The sequence below is a fragment of the Dipodomys ordii genome, unplaced genomic scaffold, assembly GCF_000151885.1.
Source record: "Dipodomys ordii isolate 6190 unplaced genomic scaffold, Dord_2.0 Scaffold112, whole genome shotgun sequence".
In the NCBI taxonomy this organism is placed as follows: Eukaryota; Metazoa; Chordata; class Mammalia; order Rodentia; family Heteromyidae; genus Dipodomys; species Dipodomys ordii.
This window is the reverse complement of record NW_012267328.1, coordinates 2,970,037-2,989,839: the sequence shown is the minus strand read 5'-3', so window position 1 is coordinate 2,989,839 and position 19,803 is coordinate 2,970,037.

Sequence of the window (19,803 nt, the reverse complement as noted above, 5' to 3'; positions counted from 1 at the left end):
TCCTAACAAATGGGGCAATGCCATTCTTTCTGGTGGAAGCATAGAATTCCATTGTGTATATATACCACATTTTCTCGATCCATTCATCTACTGAGGGGCATCTGGGTTGGTTCCATATCTTAGCTATGGTAAATAATAAACATAGTTGTGCTGGTAGCTTTAGTAGCTTTAATATGGTTTAAAATTTAGGTCATTTTAGGTTCATCGTATATATTCTGTGCAGTGATAACTGGGCATGTTTGTGTGTTCACACGTTGAGTGTGTATATGTGTATCAGACTCTGCAAAAGTGTATCTCATAATGTACTTGTGATGTTTACAATTATGGCTTAGTATAATTATTCTACATGCTTCTATATACAATGCTGTTGTAAGATCTCAGCTTTGTCGTTGGGTTATTTAAAGTGGTAATGCTCTATGTTTTAATTTGTGTAGTGCACTGGGAAGCATAGCTTGTTGGTAGGTTAGGAAAACATAAATATATGCATTAAATATACAGCAAATACTATCATTTTTAACAGACAGAGGTATAGGTTTGACATTTCATATTTTGTCACTTGATCTTGCCAGTTTGATTTATGACAGACAATAAAGTTGTCAAAGGCCTTTTGTTGTTGGCAATATTTTAGTTTTCAAATTATGAGAACGCAGAGATTTTTGCCGTACAGGGAAAAGAAAGTGGTGCTTTGACTGATAGGAATGAAATGACAGTTCATCCTGAGAATAGAGTGTGCTTCTCTGAAACCAGAACAGTGGAATCCCATTAAAAATCACCTCTATCGCACATTTTATGTAATATATAGTCAGTTTTGCCACCAGGGGCAAAGCTGTTTAGAAAATGGAGAAATGAGGGAAGGATTAGTCTAACACAGGTTCTTGTATTATAACATCTGTTTGTCCTTGTAAAGGAAGATTTAAAGCATCACGTTCCTCTGGTCTTTGTAATCAAGTAACAATGCATTGGTGTCTTACAGGTGTTCATAACAGAAATGATCTGATTTCATTTTCCTTCAGTGAAATTATTTTGGTTATGAGCAGGGCAAGCATTTTTACCTTTGCCATATTTACAAGCAAATAATAGATAGATAGATAGATAGATAGATAGATAGATAGATAGATAGATAGATACAGGGGATCCTAAAGGGAGACTTTTGTGGGCCATCTTTCAAGAGAACCAAGAACTTCTAATACAAAAAGTGAAGCTCTCAATATACACATGTCATGTAGGAAACGAGGAGATAGTTCTAACCCACAAAGTGACGTTGAACGATTTATTGCAAGACCCTGGTTGCATAGCGGACATAACGGAAATTCTCAGGCATGAAAAGAATACTTTAAGTACAATGAGCAAGATCTTTTGACAGTTCAGGATGAAGAAGGGAAGGGAGCCAGGGCAGAGAAAGCTGCCTCGTGTGTGTGTGTGTGTGTGTGTGTGTGTGTGTGTGTGTGTATGTGTGTCTTGTTTTCTCATCCAGACTGAGCTCTTTTATTTTCTCATACTCCTTTCCTGGTCACATTATCCAGAAGCTGCTTTGTATTCTTTTGCTTTATTAAATCATCTCCCATTTTTGTATTTCATTTTATTTCAGATTTATTTGTTTTATGTTACATCTGGGCCTGAACTCAGGGTCTTGCATTCTCATTTGGCATTTTTCTGTTCCTGACTGGAACTACCTCCTGAGCCATAACTCCAGTCTAGCATTTTCTTTTTGCCAGTTCTGGGGCTTGATCTCAGGGCCTGAGCTTCTTTTTGCTCAAGGCTAGCGCTCTACCACTTGAGCCACAGCACCACTTCTGACTTTTTCCATGTGTGTGGTACTGAGGAATTGAACCCAGGGCTTCTTGCAGGCTAAGCAAGCACTCCACCACTGAGCCACCTTCCCAACCCCTCCAGTCTAGCATTTTGTTATTTAACTGGAAATAAGAGTTTTGTGGGACTTTTCTGCCCAGATTGACTTGAAACTTTGATCTCAGCCTCACGGCAATATTCAGATGTGACTCACTAAGGCCTGCGAAGAGCTGAATTTGGTGACCAGGGTACAAACTTTCAGTGTGAGAATCCAGAATAGGTTATTATCATCTCTTAGCATAGAAACCTTATGACTGCTGTTAAAAAGTTAATACAGTCTCTTCACTTAGAACACACTGGATAAAATTGGCAGCATTTGTACCTGTTCTGATAGCAGGTCATATTTATTACTGTAATTCAACAATCATCTACAGGAGTGTTTTGTTTCTCTAATTGAATTTTCTACAGATGTTTATTAGTGCTATTGAATACTTGTGTTTTGCTTTCCCTGCATCCGACCATCTTAGTTTCCATTCATACTGAGTTCACTTATATTTAATGGAAATACTGATATGTATATGCATATGGATTTAAATCAAATACTGAACCATGTGTTTCCTATTTTCCAGCTTTTCTTCCTTTCTGTTTCCTTGACCATGCCTTTAATTTTTAGACTAATTAGAATTATATTAATTTTACTCATTTTTTAAAAGTGTTTAATTTGGAAACGTACCATGAGCCACGGGTCCCTCTTGTTTTTAGTGTCAACTTTTATTTAATACCTTAGTTCCCTCTAGTTTTAGGTTTTTGCATTTCATTTCATTAACATCTTTACTTTCTATTATTTCCTCCTTTTTTCATGTATTTAAACTCTACATATTCAAAACACATAAAATGTTATTATTTTGATAAGCTAATATTAATTCAGTTAGCCATGTAGTATCTATGCCAATGTTATTTATTTCTCTTTTAAGTCTGCTGTTTACATGAGGAATCAATGCCTCCTGCCAAAATTACGGTGGCGTTTGGGGGTACAGTATTCTGTTGGTATGAAAGCATTGTTTTGTTTGTGTGAAATTTTACATATTTTATCAAACTTATTTAAGAATATGTGTTGTTTGGTATAGAGCCCCAACTTGGCAGATAATTATCTTTATTTACCACTTATAAATAGACATTGCCAGCTTGCTTTCATTGTTTCTCTGAAAAAAAATCCTCATTTAGGTTGACGTTGTCAAGGCAAACATCATTCCTATGGTTGCTTTCCATATTTTTTGTGTGAATGTTAGATTCCAGTCTTCTCTTCTGCTTGAGAATTTGTTGAATGTCTTCGAAGTACAGTTTTGTGTATTTCTTCAGTTTGGGGAAAAGCTAGTCATTTTCATAGGATAATGTGCCCATTTATATTAGAAGGAGTGGCTGAGGAAGAAAGTAGGAAGAGCTCTCAGATCCCAATTCATATCCAACTACTGAACAAGGGAACGAGAAGCAAGCCTAACCAGGGGCAGGGTAGACTGTGGTAACGAAGACAACAAAGCTTACCAAGGTTACGGGCTGGCACTTGAGTCCTACAACCCAGGGAAGTTTTCCCCTTCACAGTATGGCTGCCCTAAGGAACAGGCTACGCATAGTATTTGAGAAAATCCCGGAGGAGCTGTCGTCCCCTTACTCAAGCAGAAATAGATTCCACTGGAGTCAGGAGACGATACAGAGCCACGTTCCTGGGATCCCAGTGGTCTCTCCAAGTGCTACCTGTGTGTCATCCTCTCTGTAGCTGGTAACTTCTGAGATGCGTCCCGTTGATGTCTTCTGTGTAATGTCTTCCCTGAGAGTGTGGCTAGTTCAAGAGGACTTGTTTCTGTTGATTAAAATGTGGTGATGACAATGACGGGTCACTCTGAAGCTTAGACAACAAGTAAACCATGACTTTGGCATTGAGTGCTTACATAAATTCAGTCACTGTCTGCCTCTCTTTCGTTCTCCAAGTCCTATCCTTCTTCCTCTCCCCTCCTAGTCTATCCTAGCCTATGATCCTTTTCTCTCCCCTTGTTTTCCCATCTCTTCTCATAGCAGCCCTCCGTGCCCCACGGAGAGGCCCGTGTGGCAAGAAACAGAACAAGACTCCTGGACAAGATCCAGAAAATAATAGAATCACTTAGTTCAAAAGCCCATGAGAAATGGAATCCTGCCAACAAGCAGGCAAATTAATGTGGAAAGAGACTGTCCCCTAGTCAAGTTTGCAGATAAGACTGCAGACAGACCTAGCTGTCATTATGAGTGAAAGTGCATTCGAGACTTTGAAATATAAGTGCTCAGTGGTTTTTTTTTTGGGGGGGGGTCTTGCAAAGACTCTGACCTGTAGACATTGCGAGATAATAAATGATTGCTGTATTAATCCACAAAGTACGGTGGTAATTTGTTACCCAGCCATAGATAACTAATATTCTTTCTTTTCTTTGGGCATTCCAATTACACATAGACCAGCCATTGAGGATGTGTCTTACGTACTTCTTCCTTTCAATTTAATCATCTTCAATTTCTCATGTGTTTCAATATGACTATTTTCTTTTGATCCATAGTTCAGCCTATTATCTTTGCCTCTGTGATATGTAGTCCAATACAAGATACTTCATGTTTGAGATCTGTAATTTCCATTTGACAATTTCAGATTAATTCCAATTTCCCAAGTATAAATTTTCATCATTAATATAATTTTTAGGTACATTCATCTTACTGATGTGGGTTTATCTCATCTTTCTGATTTCTGAATTGCTTTGCTTCCTTTGGCAGCAAGTGAAGAAGTGTCTTCTTGCTTGTCCCACAGATGATATCCCAGGATTCTATTTATGATATGGTTGATAATTTCTCATGGAATCCATGAAGAAGAATGCTTTCCATACTGTCATTACATGCATGTTTAACTATATCATAAGAACAAGCACCCTTGATTAATCCATGCTATTCTACAGCTTGATTTCTTCTTTTCGATCATGAAAAATCATAAACTGTCTAATACAAAAACAGAAGTGTTAGTCAGGATCTGAGTAAACTGAATCAAAATTTCTGTCCTAACACACAGTCAGGAGAACGTTATTGGGATTCAGATAAACTGTAATGGGCGGACTTAGGTTATTTTTCACAGGGCAATATAATAAAATGCATGCATTTCTAACTATTATGTCTTTATGTTTTTTAAAATTTCTTCCCATGTGGAGAGAAAGCTAGGTGCCAAGAGAGCTGACTCTTTAGTCATACCTCTCATCTTTGTTCCTTAAATATAATACATAGTGTGAGAGTATTCCTTTTCTGGGTGTGTTCCAACCTGAGGATTGAACTCAGGGCCTGGATGATGTCTCTCAGCTTTTACGCTCAAGGCTAGGGCTCTACCACTCAAGCCACAACACTTCCACTTCTGGGCTTTGGTGGTTAATTTGAGGTAAGAGTTTCACAGAATTTACTGCCCAAGCTGACTTCAAAATGTGATTCCCAGCACTCAGCCTCTTGAGTAGCTAGGATTACAGGCATAAGCCACTGCTGCCTGGCTTATTTCTTTCTTTCTTTTTCTTTTTTAATATGCAATAATAACTTACCTCTTGCATGTATTTTTTCATAAGGAGTGTCAGCCCAAAGAACAATTTGCAAAAGAATATGAGTTATAAATAATGCAAAGGACTGAGCCAAGCTCAGAAGACAGTGGAGAATGTGATTTTTTTTAAACCAGGGTTTCCAGTTCTGCAGCCGTTTTTGAGGACTCACTTGGTCATATACCACATGCAGTCTTGACAAGGTAGTAGATTCATGAATGCTTTAGTTTTTAAATCCCTATTATGGAAGTGAGGACATGTATCTGCTAAGTTAGTTTTAATTAATGTAAGCCATGTAAAGTTAAGTAGAAAAATGCCTGAAATGTCAAACAGATGATTGTGTGTGTGTGTGTGTCAGTGTGTGTGTGTGTGTGTGTGTGTGTGTGTGTGTGTGTCAGTGTCAGTCCTGGGGCTTAAACTTAAAGCCTGAGTGCTGTCCCCAAGCCTTCTGTGCTCAAGGTTGGCACTCTACTACTCAAGTCACAGCTACCCTTCCAGCTTTGTGGTTCTTCATTGGAGATAAGAGTCTCAGAGACTTTCCTGCTCAAACTGGCTTTGAATTGTGATCTTCAGATCTCAGCCTCCTGAGGAAGGAGGATTACTGGTATGAGCCACAGTCTGCCGAGGAAATTTCTCAGGTCTGAAAAAGACTCTTACTATCGTTAATTAGTAAAGAGATTTTTCCAAGTAGAATACATCTACATGTATGCTTACTTTGCTTTTATTCTTCCAAGGAAAGGCAAACACCTTCACCAGGCATGATGAGATTGAATATAAGAACCGTGCTTCATTTTTTTTCCCATTAAAGCTTCACAAAACTGATGTCTGTTTCTTAATCATTATATCCCAAGCCAGGACACTCAGTAATGGTTACCAATAGCCACCCCCAGGGAAAAAAAAAGTCTGTGGAATAAAAGCTAATTTGTCCATCACACACTTACTCGGTTTTCAGAATGAGATGTCCACAGCAGCCCAGTACTTACCATTGATTACCTAATTACACCTTCATTCCATCAGCAAATCAGTGCAACATCTGTGACCCTCCGTGTCACCACCACAGCCCCCTCTTGTCTGTTCCCTCTGGAGATTCAGCAAGATGGTCCTCCTGACATAATATATTCATTATCCATTAGATCTGGCACACGCGTTGCAGCGCTCAATTACGATACCATCGAGTGAAAGGGGTCTGGTGTCGGCCAATGTAATGACTTTCTGATTATCTGTCTTTAAATGATGAATGAAATGAAAATGTACTCCTCACACCAAATATAAGATTGTTAGGATGCCAAACGAGAATTGTATCCAGCCTCCTTGATGGTGGAGTGGCAGACACCTGCAGCTCTTCAGTAAGAACGCCATGAAGATAGCTTTCCAAATCATTCCTACCTTTCAGTTTTAAGATTGCCGGTAATCTATTGAATCTAAGACCAAGATTAATATTGTGGGATCAAGCAAAGGCTCTTTGAGGGTTGAGTTCCCAGAAACTTCCAAATACTGTGTGTGTGTGTGTGTGTGTGTGTGTGTGTGTGTGCGCGCGTGTGTGCGTGTGTGTGTGTGCATGTGTGTATGTGTATGTGTATGCTTAATTTTCTGCTCTGCTTCCATGAACTGACCCTTCAGTAAGAGATTCATGGGTTGTACTTCATCACCTGGATCAGATTATTTTTTGAGCTGCTTTTTGTTTCATGGAGAGCTGTAAAATAATTAAGCAGATTGATACATAGACAGAAAAAAATTTAAAACACGCCAGGATTATAAATAAGTGGGAGACTCAAAAACATTTTGTTGTTCAAATAATTATGAAGCAGGTGTTTGATAGCAGAATGATTTCTGTTTCTGTTTACATCTTCAGTTATTATTCTGTTAATTATAATTGAAAATCCAATAAAGCTTCATATTGGAGCACTCACAAATCTGACTTAAATTGCAGTTTCTCAGCTGATGCCTTTAAATAGAACACAGTGGACTTTTGAGTATAAGCTCTTTTTAAAAATCAAACTCCTTTCTCAACCACATTAACCCTATATAACAGTGGAGCCTCTGGAATGGTATACACAAGGGAAAAATGGAGATATTTATTTCCCACATCGCTATGAAGTTTAGAGGGTGTAGGTAGAGTTTACTGTGCTTTCCATAATGGTAAAGAATTAAGGAGAAATATCGGTTTTCCCAAAGTGCAAATCTTCAAATATATTTCTCATGTGTTTCCTTGTTTTAGTTTCCCTATTGGAGAGACTGACATGAAATTTAATCTTTAGGTAGAATGGAGGTTCACATGGAACTCATTTAACTTCTGGCTCACTCCAGATGTAAGAAAGCCCCTGCTTACAATGATTCCACTTAGATCTTCTAAGTATGTGCATTATTTGTGAGATCATTCTTTTCCTAGGTTTGAAAACTCCTTTCCTCTCATTTCATTCCTGTGAATATTGGTTAAATATCTCCAGACCTTTTAGTAAAAAAACAAATTAAAATTAAAATGTAAGGAAAAATCATCCCCAAGGGCCCTATATAAATAAGCTCACTAATAAATTAAGTACATTTCAACCTTCTTGATTGACAAACTCTTAACAGGAATCTTATAAGCTTGTAGTTTATAGAGCTAGGTAGGGTAGATTAATGTATTTTACTTTTTGTTGCCTTCCAAATTGGAAAATATTTAAGTGGCGCTAAAGAGGAAATTTTGGAGGAATATGTATTAATTTCAAGGTCACTGACTAATTTATTCTATAGTGTATTTGTGTACTTTAAAAAAACCTACTAATTTAGAGAGTATGCTGATTTTTATAAAATATAGTAGCAAGAAGGTTAAATTTTTCTTTTATTTCATAAGGACATAGAATTTTTTTTAAATGGTGTGTTTAAAAATAGCATTCATTTCATTATGTTTATTTCTCTGGTTTTCTTTTTCTTTTCTTTTGCCCAGGAAATAAATACAAAGCAGACTGTAATGAAAACCTTAAATAATTATTTCTTATAATCCCAGGACTCCCATCTATTTGAGAGTGAAAATCTGAAAACACTACTAAAATACCACAGTGTGAACTCTAGCTTTCTGTCTCTACGCTAGAATGGAGGCTAATTATTTCAGAAAGCTACCTGTATACTGCCAAAAAATGTCAGATGTGGTCCTCTCTGTTGTATTCTAGCAGAGGGAAAAGGCTTTTGAATGGAGGCAAAATCATTTCATTTCTCATGGCAGGAACACATCAGCCCTTCAGGTTTTTTTTTTATTATCTTTAAGTAGTTGTACACAGAAATTGCCATTTTACAAAGAAGTTTATGAACACAGTTCAGCTTGAACAGTGTTACCTCTTTCAACATCCTCACCCATCCCTTCCCTACCCCCACCCCACCCCCAGTCTTCTTAATTTTGGAGTCTCATCTTCTCTCCATTGGTTTACCCTTTTCCCCTTTGACCCTCCCTGGAACCTACCATATTTCAGCGAATATGTTTGTGGACAGGTGCATGCCACCCAAGGACTTTACTTGTACGCCTGTGAACTAATTCTAGCTTCACATATGGTATGGGACAGGAATCCTGGTGTTGGGGGTTCCGAATGTGTTTTAGTGAGAATTAAGTATGCTCCTCCTTTCCAAAGAGAGGTGCCATCTCTCTCTCTCTCTCTCTCTCTCTCTCTCTCTCTCTCTCTGAGATTATAAGATATTTAGCCCTATGCTCTGGGAGACACCATTTTTTCCACCTTTCCAAAATGAAAATCTGTTTCTGCTGCTAGACATGGTGAAATAAGAAAGATCCATTCCATAATCATCTCCCCGTATCTGTTTTTTTTATGTCTTGTCGCAAATAATAACATTGATGTTTCACATCAGTTTGGTTTATGTTTATAGATTATGTTCTCACTTTAAAACTTCTGTCTTATTTTCAGTTGGCGTGTAATAATTGCACATATTTACAGGACACTGTGTGGGCTTTCTGACTCTGTAGACCATGTGTACGGGTAGAATCGGGGTCATTAAGTATCCTTCTTTTTAAGGCTGGGACTCTTCATCTCCCTCTCTCTTCTCATCATAGATTGTATTGAACTATTGTTCAATGAACTCTATGAACTATTATGGACTATAGTCATCATCTGGTGCCCTGGAAAGCTAGACTCCTGTCCAATTGTGCTTTGGCGCTCATTATCCAAACCCCTCTCCCATTTCTACTTGTCCTTTCTACCCACTAGATGTGGCGATCCTGTCTTCTTCTACATCAAGAGTAACTATTTTCATTTCCTCTTATTCTTTCTGTGTCTGGCGGGCAGTAGTCCTCCATTTTGCTACGGATAACAGGACTTCATTATTTTTGAGTCTGAATACTATTCCATTGTGTGGATATGCCACATTTCCTTGACCTGTGCACCTGTTGATAGCCAATAGATTCCATATCTTGCTGTTATGTGAATATGGAGTCTGGTTATCTTATTGGTGAACTGATCTCATTCCCATCCAGACATGGGATAACTGAGTCACACAATAGATGTAATTTTAGCTCCTCCTCCTATTCTTCCTCCAAATTCCTTTCTTCCTCCTCCTTCTTTTGTAGAAAAATTCTCACAATGTTTTCTGGGCTGGACTTGAACTGATAATCCTGCTATCTCATGCTCTCAAATTCTGAGATTAAAGACATGCACTTCCAAGTCAGGCTTCAATGTTAATTCTCCTAATCCACAAACACAGGAGGTCTTTCTAATGTATTCTGCTGTCTTCTGTGTCTCTTCACTGGCCTTGAACTTGTGATCTTCCTGCTCCCTGCCTCCTGAGTGCCTGAATTATAGACAATGAACCACCAGCACTCAGCTCTGGAATTGAATTTTTTAAATGCCATCAACCTTCCAGTCCGTGCCTTACACAAAAGGAAGGTAAAAAATAAAAGACATTTTCGAATGAAGGGAAATGAAGATTGTTTATCACCCCCAGACTTTTTAATGAAAAAAAGAAAGGTCTTAAAATGTCTTTCAGGCTGAAGGAAAAAGATTTACACCTAAGAGCTGAGAGTGTCAAATAATACCAGACTTTTACTCCCACTTCTAAAATATATTTAGATGATTGGTTAATGGCTAAAGACAAATAATGGCAATGGTATTTCACAGCTTATCATATACATAGGATGTGTTACAAAAGTATAGAGAGATGATAGGGTATGTGTGGAACCACATAGCTGTAGGCTCTTGCATTATACATGAGTGATATGATAATATATAGTAAACTTCGAGAAATTAAGGGTACCTACTGTAATCCCGGGAGCATCCTTTAAAAAGCAGAAGACAGAGGTCTAGCTAAAAAGCCAATAGAGGAGATAAAAATGGATTGCTAAATTTCTTTAATGAGGCTTCTTGTGTCCTCTCTTGGGGAATAATAAATTGCAAGCAAGAACAGCAATGTCGGCATCTTAAAGCACCCGTCCTAGCTGATATATAAATTTTCCGTTGTTTCTCTCTGATTTCAGAAGCAAGGAGTGGCGTGAGTTTATGGGAATTTTACTTATTATTTATCTAACCTTATTGTCTTTGGGTTTTCTTATATTTTATAGAACTAATCTTAACACAATACTGGAAGCTAGCACGGGTAATGAATAAATCCAGCTGGATAAAAAAGGGGGAGATTTCAGCACAAACAGAGAGAATTTATGACAAGGATGTGTGCTTCACATCTTGATCACATGTTTTCAATTTCCACCCCATGGCACTCAATACAACTTAAATTTTTATTTTTTTTAAAAAAAAATTTCTTAAAACAAACAACACTACCATATTTCCTTTCCTTAGTGATTAATGTGACCAGATGTCTCAAACATTTGTTTGTTAAGTTGAAGGACTAGATATTACCTCATCAAAAAAAAATATCAAATCTCACGATCCAAGCATGTGTATATTTACTTGACTGTCATTCCCAGAGGTAGTAATTGGTCACCTGAATCTTATTTTCATTACATGCTATATTTTTCTATTTATACCAGTATTCATTTACTTTATGAGCACCTATATATATGTATACGAATACATACACATGTACACACACATATTCGTGTATATGCATATAGGTATGTATAATAAAAGCAGGAATCATGCAAGATGATTCTCAAAGGCCAAGGTCTCCTAAGAAGAATGTTTAGCTCTGTGGAGAATGTCCCTTGGCATAGGACTAGGTCTGTCTGCATCTCTGTTAATAATTCTTCTTCAGCATCCAAAGACATGATTTCAGATCTCAGAGAAGACAGCCCTTCAGGAAGACTGAACAGGGTACACGGTCCAGGGCTGGAAGCAGAGCTTGGTAGGTTTATGTAGCTATCAATGCAAGGTTAACCAGCAACTAAAACATTAGGGTTTTTCTAACAGGATGGTTACCCTCCTGAGAACTGGGTAGAGGTTGGATTATGTGAGTGCACAGGGAAACTTGACGTTCGGAGGCGTTTGGCACCCGTGGGACAGAAGGCTGCGTGGTGGAGACACAAGTCAAGTGGGAACCACGTCTTCCTCCGGGCCTTGCCTGTGGCTGGGGGTGGGAGGCAGGCCTCACCGCCCCGTGGTCTCAAACACAGTTTCTGGTTTCCTTACATGAAGAGCTGACCCTCAGCACAGGTTCTCGTCCAGCACATGTAGTCAACTTCCTGGAGTTAACTTTGAATCTCTGGGGAGGTAGGCTGTAAGAGAAAGACAGACTCCTCTCCCCTCCCCTCCCCTTTCCCAGCCTGCCCCTCCCCTGCCCTCCCCTCCTCTCCTCTCTTCTCCCCTCTTCCCCTTCCCACGTCCTTCCTCCTCCTCCTGAGACTCCTCTCCACCCCCTCCCCACTTTCCTCCCATCCACCCTTTCCCCTCCCTTCCTCCATCTCTCCCTTCTCCTTTCTTCTCCTTCCCTGGCTTCCCTGCCCTTTTCCCCTCCCTTCCCTCTCCTCTCCTCTCTTCTTCCCTTCCCCTCCCCCCACCCCCTCCTCTCCTCTCTCCGTGCCACTATTAGGCCTTCTCCCCTGGATGGATATAATTGATGAGGTACTTAACACTTTTCACACTTTAGAAAATAAGCTCATTTGGGCTCTCCCCTTCTTTTTTTTCACTTAATTTCCTGTCTTCCGCTCTTTTCTGGCTAGGAATCCCATTCCTCTGGACCCATGCAAAGGAGCTGCTGTATTCGCATGTCTGTTATCCCCGTGGATTTGTTCCTATTTGTGGTCCTTTCTGTTTTATCAAATCTACTTTCTCACCTTTTTGCTTCACAAGTATTTCTGAATTTATGCAATATATGTTTTAATTCCCTGAGTTTTTTTTCAATGAGAGATTATGAATTTTAGGAATATATTCGACCTCAACAGAAAATTCATTTCGTTGACATACTATTTTTCATGTAAAACTACAATGGTGCTTTCTGCATTCCTAGTCATTCAGGGAGCTGAGACTGCAGTTGGAGGTCAGTCCAGGCAGAAAAGTTCTCTGGACACTGTTTCAATATAATACCAAAGTAAAGATTAGAAGTAAAACTAGCAAGGGCTGGAGTCACGCTCTGGTTCTAGAGTGCCAGCCTAGCAAGTGTGAGGCCCCAAGCTAATCCCAGTATCACTCCCCCACCAAAAATGATCAATCATTGAATTTCTCTCCACAACACAGATCAACCTCAATAATGAGCATTTGTGGAAAATGTTCCAAATGAGCATCAATCATAAGTATTAGGCTTTAACTAACACCTTCTGAAATTAAGCAGAAAGAATACATGTACACACACACACACACACACACACACACTATACAGAGAGAGAGAGAGAGAGAGCACACAGAGGGAGAAATAGGTTGGTAGCATTGAGTTCTGAATATAGCCAGGCCTGAAGGCAGCTTTAAAACTAGACTTCCAGATGGGCAAAGCCACAAATGACATTTGCACTTGGAATTGCGTTTCTGCCATTTATCACCCCTTGTCCTCGGTCCTTCATGTCTGATACACCTGGGTTTAAAAACAAAGGCAAGGTCACGCCTGTCAACTGGGCCTTCATCCCTTGACTTTGGGGCTGATTGTAATGGGAATCAATGATGGTCAAGTTCAGATTCTTACCGGCACATGGAGAGCCTTGTTAAAAATTTTCTAGTACTGGCATGGAAACAAGATTTCTGCTATGAAATGTGTCAGGCAAGGTGAACAATTTGCCACAGATTTGTAAACAAGTGTCAGGTGTTTCAAACTCAAATGGTCAGAGAGGATGGAAAATCTGACACAGAAAAGTAACTAAGTTGAAGGAGCTGATAGGAACACATGTTCAGATTTTATCCTGGTGTGATCTGGTGACGGGGATGAACTCAAAGTATACAGATCCTAGAAGCGCTGTGTGCCAGAAATCTGATGCTACCCAGTAGGAATTTGGACAGTAACCGGTCAAAACCTGTACCAGTGAAAGCCTCTGGGATTCCGGGATGATCTGAACCAGGCTAGTCTCCTCCGGGTATGGTTAAAGATGGGTCCTTCTGCGGAATTCTTTCAGACTGATTTCATCAGGCGGACTCTAGTCTGGATACTTGCATTTAACAAACCAACAAACCAACAACATCCAAATGGAAAGGATGTAGTGTAGTGTTGTGTGCCGCCATTCATCTTGTCTGGTGATTGTGGCAACAGCTGTACGATCATAACAAAAAGGAGCTACCCATGTGCTTTTCTTTGGCTTTTTATAAACTCAACTCCACTATCCAATCTCCAGAAACTTAGGTGCTAAAACAAATATCTGACATAAAGTGGAGGCAGAGAACCCTCCACTGTGAAAGATGAAAAGTCTTAAGAGACAGTTAAAACAAAAGAACGAGAGTGCAATTGAAAGCCATGAAGGGAAAGAAGTAGAAATGTAAACTGAGAACCAAGCCGTTCCATATACTTACTCCTTCTTCTGTGGAGATCACTTGTATAAAGAAATCGCATGTGCTTAAATTGCTGTATTTAATTCATCACCATTGTTTCCCTTAAAATAGTCGTATTTAGCTCAGTGGAGTCACCTTGCTCACCAACGTCTTCCGGTGAAACTTCTCTCTCCTGAGTTACTTCCGTCCACTGTCTTCGGGAGACAGTAAGTAAGGTGATTACTGAGTTTCCAGGGATGGGGTCCTCAGAATGAGGAAAGTACATGTAATTGCACAGATGGGAAAGGTTGGAAGCAAGATGAAGGAATGTTCTCCCCTACAAACCAGAGGCCCCAAGGTCAACTGGCACGGCTAAGCTACTATCCAATACAATGGTTTTCGAGATAAAGATCGCTGCAAGAAAAGAAAAGAAAAATGGTGGTGGGGGGGGAAGGACGTGTTTCCTGCAGAGCTGGGGTTCCAGGAGGGAGTCACAGCCTGCTGTTTACTAAATATCCATGTGATATTTGCCTTCTGTTTCTGTGATGTATCTGAAATTAGTGATGCCTGGACCACTCCAAACTTCCCCCCCCCCCTCCATACTTCAGAGTTGTCGGGAACTGCGCTCAAGGATGCACAGTCCTGGCTCTGCCATGGTCCTCGAATAACCAGGGTGCAACGTGTGAATGACATGCACAATAGAGACGGTTATAAAGTCCTTGAGGGGGGTGCTGCAGAAATCAAATAATAATAATGATAATACAATGTCCTCATGCCCCCTCCCCTGCTTGCAAGTGTGATGGATTGTTACTAGTAAGAAAATGCCCCCTGCTTCCCCTCCTGTCCGCTGCCTCTTCTTTATCCTGTGCTCAGAGCTCCTGGCTTTCCCCGGGGCTGTCTCTAGTGAGCTGATCTCCTTACGTGCAGTCCCTCCCTGCTCTAGTCTGGTATGCAGGCGTCCCCCCCTCCCCCATCCTCCAGAACACCATCCTTCACCCACTCCCCATCGTCCACGAAATAAAAGTGGAACTTCTTAGACAGAAATAAAAGGCCCTGTGGTTCCCAAGCCTTCCTTCCAACCTCATTGTCCACAACGCGCCTCCACACATCAAAGGCTCCCAGCGAAGGGGGTTCTGGGACGTTCCACACACAAGCTGCATCTGCTGCCCCCTGTGTGTGCTTGTCCCCTTCCCCTCCCCTGAAAACCCCCCCTCCCCCCACCCCTCTCACCCATTCCCATGCAAAGCCTGAGCCGGGGTGCAGAGTCTGGGGGAATGTCAACTCTGCAAGTTGGTATTAACCTGAGAACTGGGGAATGGAGGAAGGGAAAAGAACATGACAATCGTTTCATGGCACTTGTGATGGGGAAGACCCGGGTTAGGGAAATGAGAAGAGAGCACCAGTTTAAACTGTGAAGTATCTTTTCTGTTATATCGATTCATCATTCATCTCTCATCTCATTTCCCTGTGATAGACTTGCACATTAGTATAGGGCTGCCTTTAACTCCCCATAATGATTAGATCCAAGAAAATACCAGGGGAAGGAGTATAGAAGGAATACATACATACATGCATACACACGCACATATGAATGTGTGTGAAGACAAAATGAAGATACTGTAATACTTTAATACCAGATCTATCTCTTTTATGGGGTCCTTTTTACCTTATAAAAGTCTTCTCTTTTAGAGTTTAAATGACTAAGTCCTTGGTTGATATACCGACTTCTGGTGCGTTTTAGTATCTGTGAGTGGAGATGTGGAATGGGTCCACACTGGAATTCCACGGTCCATATAGGATATCACAGAAAATGTTTCCCCGAAACAAGTGTGCTTTGTAATGTGCAAGTAAACATTGGCTCAAGCAGCAAATCTGAATCTCTGTTTCATTCAAGCAGCAAATCTGAATCACTGTTTCTAGTATTCGTGTGATGTTGGTGTGGATAAGGTAACAGTGTTGAAAACCTGTGTGTGTCCTCATTTCCTCATCTGTGGGAATGAATGAACAACTGATATTTGAATCCAACAGTATGACTAAATGGAGCAGCTTAGCTAGTAGTACCTTAATATCTCTTCATGATTATCTTCATGCACCTGTTTGACAGAGTAAAAACTCTAGGTAGTTTATTACATTTAAAGTAATCATGCGGTTTAAGATCATAAGTGGTACAAGACAAACCAGTACAAGCTCAAACCAGTTTAAGCTAAAATCCTTCAAAATGAGGAGAGAGAGGCATGTGGTGCTCACCTGAGATTTAGCCTCTGTTCTTTTCCTGCTCTTCCATGGGTACGAGAATTTCAGGGGACAGAAAGTCTGCAAGAGTCTCCTAATTGCACCTTTGACTGAGAAATGGGGTATCTGATTATCCAGGCTGAGTTCCCACACCAGTCTCGGCGTTAACAACCGTGCAAAAAAATAAAATAATTGGATTAGCTGAGAGACAGTTCCCCAAATAGAAGCTGAGGATATGTTTTCAGCGTGAGGGATGGAAAGTGCGCTGTCAAAACCAGTAGACATCTACAACGCCAGCCACTCCTTCCCCACGCTGGGCCTGTGTGTCTCAAACACGGCCACCAGGAGGGTTTGGGAGTTCTCCGGCAGCTCTGTGCTCTTGTTTGTGACTGCCCCTCCACCTGCTTGAGTTCCACCCTCTGTCACGGCTGCCTGGCTTGCTTAATAGGCAAGTTAATACATTCTAAGATAGTGATATATTAATTATATCTTAACGTATATAATCTCCACATATACAAATATATATTCCGATACCTATTAATCTATTCGACTGTGTACATGCGATTTCTATGAGCAGTTGCCAACAACACGGGCAAAATACATCTTCTAAGACACAGTCATCTATGCTAGAATGTATAGAAATGTGTACATGTGATTTTGATGGGTAGTGAAGCAACTGATACTGTTAAAAAAATTATATATTCCCTGATCAATTGAGCGATGGAAAGTGGTATAGGGAAAATGTCAACACCAGCTAGGGAGTGGAATTTGAACTCATTCAACTAGGAAGAAAGAAATTTCCTTGCATCCATCATCTCCCCCTCCCCCACCCCTCCCCCACCCCACCTCCACCAAGGCCTCACCATCCCCCTGTTACCCTGGGTAGGGGTGATCGAAGCTCCTCTCCCTGTTGCCCCTCAATTAAGCTTCCAGTCTCCCCTGGCAGTCAATCAAAGACTGAAAGGGCATGTCCAAAAGAGCACCAGGCTTCCTAATTTCACGTGGGAAAAATACTCATTTTTTCACACTCTGCCTTCTTGCCGTCAGAATTCTCCAGCCCTCATTCCTTCCTTCCATGGGCCAGGGGGAAGTCATGGGAAGCCTGGCCTGTGAAACTTCCCTTTGAAAAGAACCCCGAGCGCATCCTTTGTGACAACAGCAGGTGTCAGCCTGAGAATTGAAAGCCACAGGGTCTGGCCAAGGCCCAGAGCGCTCAAGTCTCAGCTGGGTTAGTTTTCATAATGATGATATCTATCGCTGCATAATGTGGCATTCATTTCCTGACTCCCCTCCACCTATCGGAATCAGGAGGTTAAATCCCTGGCCTGGCTCCGGGGGTCAAGTGTGGAAAGATGTGATTTGTGAAGTACTAGGAATTAGAGATGCTCCCTGGCTTGGGTTACCCCGGAGAGCTGACTCCCTGTCTCCCCTCTTTCATGATCTACCTCCGTGCCTCTGGGTGGTTTATAGCTTGGCAGTTCCATCCCCTTATCCCGCCATGAAGGGGTTGGGGTGGCTAAGGTCTGAGGCTCCTTTCAAGGATGAAACATTTCAAATTCTCTTCAAGTGGAGTTTGATTTACATGAGGAATTTTACAGAAAGCGTAAGGATGGTTCGCAGTCAAAATTAACCTTGAAAATCTGAGGCTGCATACCAATTTACCATCGATGGGTTTTTGTTTTTGTTGTGTTTTTTTTAATGTAATTGAGTCACAATCAAGTTTTTTTTTTCTTCTCCAAGGTTGCCTCTGTTGAAAGACTTGGTTATATGAAAAATAGTCATCTTTATACATTTAACCCTCAAATGGCTTTTCCCCCCTGTATCTATTCTGTGGCTTTTGAGAGCAAAGATAATTTTTCAGTGGTTTACTTCATTTGGATTCATATTCAGTGCTCTGAAAACCAATTTATAAACCTAGCTCTTCCTTAAGCTTCTCAATTCAGCATATGAAAATTATTATTCTATTTACAAGTGTAACAAATTCTAGTGATTACCTTTAAGGAAGCCTTTGATTACTGTTTGATCCATCTACAAATTTAGTTAATTAAACAACTTCAAACTTTTAAATTGCATGTGTAAATTTAATGTCTCGTTTCTTTTTAATTACTTCAATTGTTGGGTGAACCTTCATAAGAAGTTAAGTAATACTTATATGTTTTGTAAATGCAACTTTAAAAAATGTAATTATTCTTATGTTTGGTTGGATATTCCCCAAAATTCATGATGATAAGATTTCAATTGAAAAAAAAAACCCATCTAAATTAATTCTTTAAGTCTATAATTTAAACTGGGCTTGTACAATTGTCTTGTTTTGTTTTGGTTTCCGGGTCCAAATCTTGCCTGTGTTTGGAATTCAGAACCAAATAAACACATGGTTTCTTTAATGTAAAAATACAAGTGACATGCTCTCCTTCTCATCAATATCTCTGTAACGTTCCTGGTAAATGACATCAAGGCTTATAGGGAACACCCACAAAGAAATTATATTGCCTAAGGCAATTTCTTAGCCAGTAGGAGTCCAATGAGCCTAGACATGCAGGTGTGCAGCGCCCATCTGAATATGCAGATGTCTCTCCTGACCTTAATCTCTGTGCTGAAGCCCTTCCTACCAGCCCTTGGCCTAGCCCTGTGTAATCTACACCAGAAGAAGGTAGCTGTGTCCGCATCCTTCAGCGTCAGACATTTCAATTGCCCTTGCTACACACTGTCCTGGGCACATGGTCCTTTCTCTCCTCTTATTATCAACTAACATCAGGAAAACCCCTTCCATAAAGGTTGCCTTCTGTCACAGAGGAGGATAAACTAATCAGGGGTTCAAAGGAACTTCTTGTTGGATACTTACGTCTCCAAGTTTCTCCTCTTTGCATCCTGTAATAGGAAACCGATTGGTAAGAGACCCGAAAATAGTTAGCGGGCGTCTAGCCCCAGGAAGAGAACACATTGGACCACACGGGAAGAGAGAATGAAGCAGGGGGCAGGAAAGCAGAGCTCACCCGACAAGGAGCCCCGACAAGTTATGCAGACATGGTCTTGCTGCCTGACGTGTTAGAGCAGCAGCCTGAACTACCCTACATCTGTCCACCATTTCTGGGTCCAATTGTACCGGTGTTTTTGCTTTCCACTCAACATTACCAGTCAGTTTTGTCTTACCTGTGCCAATGTGTTTAACTGGAGAGAATTGAAAAGAAAAGACCATCAGAGATGATTAGTAAGGCACATTTCTTGGGCTGTCTATGAAGGTATCCCTGGGAGGATCTAACTAGAATGGGGGAGACAGAGGAGAAAGCCCATGAACACACCACACACCCACACCCCATGGTGGACAGAACCCTGTGCGACCAGGAGCCAACATCAACCTCTCCTTACAGTACTTACAAAGATTC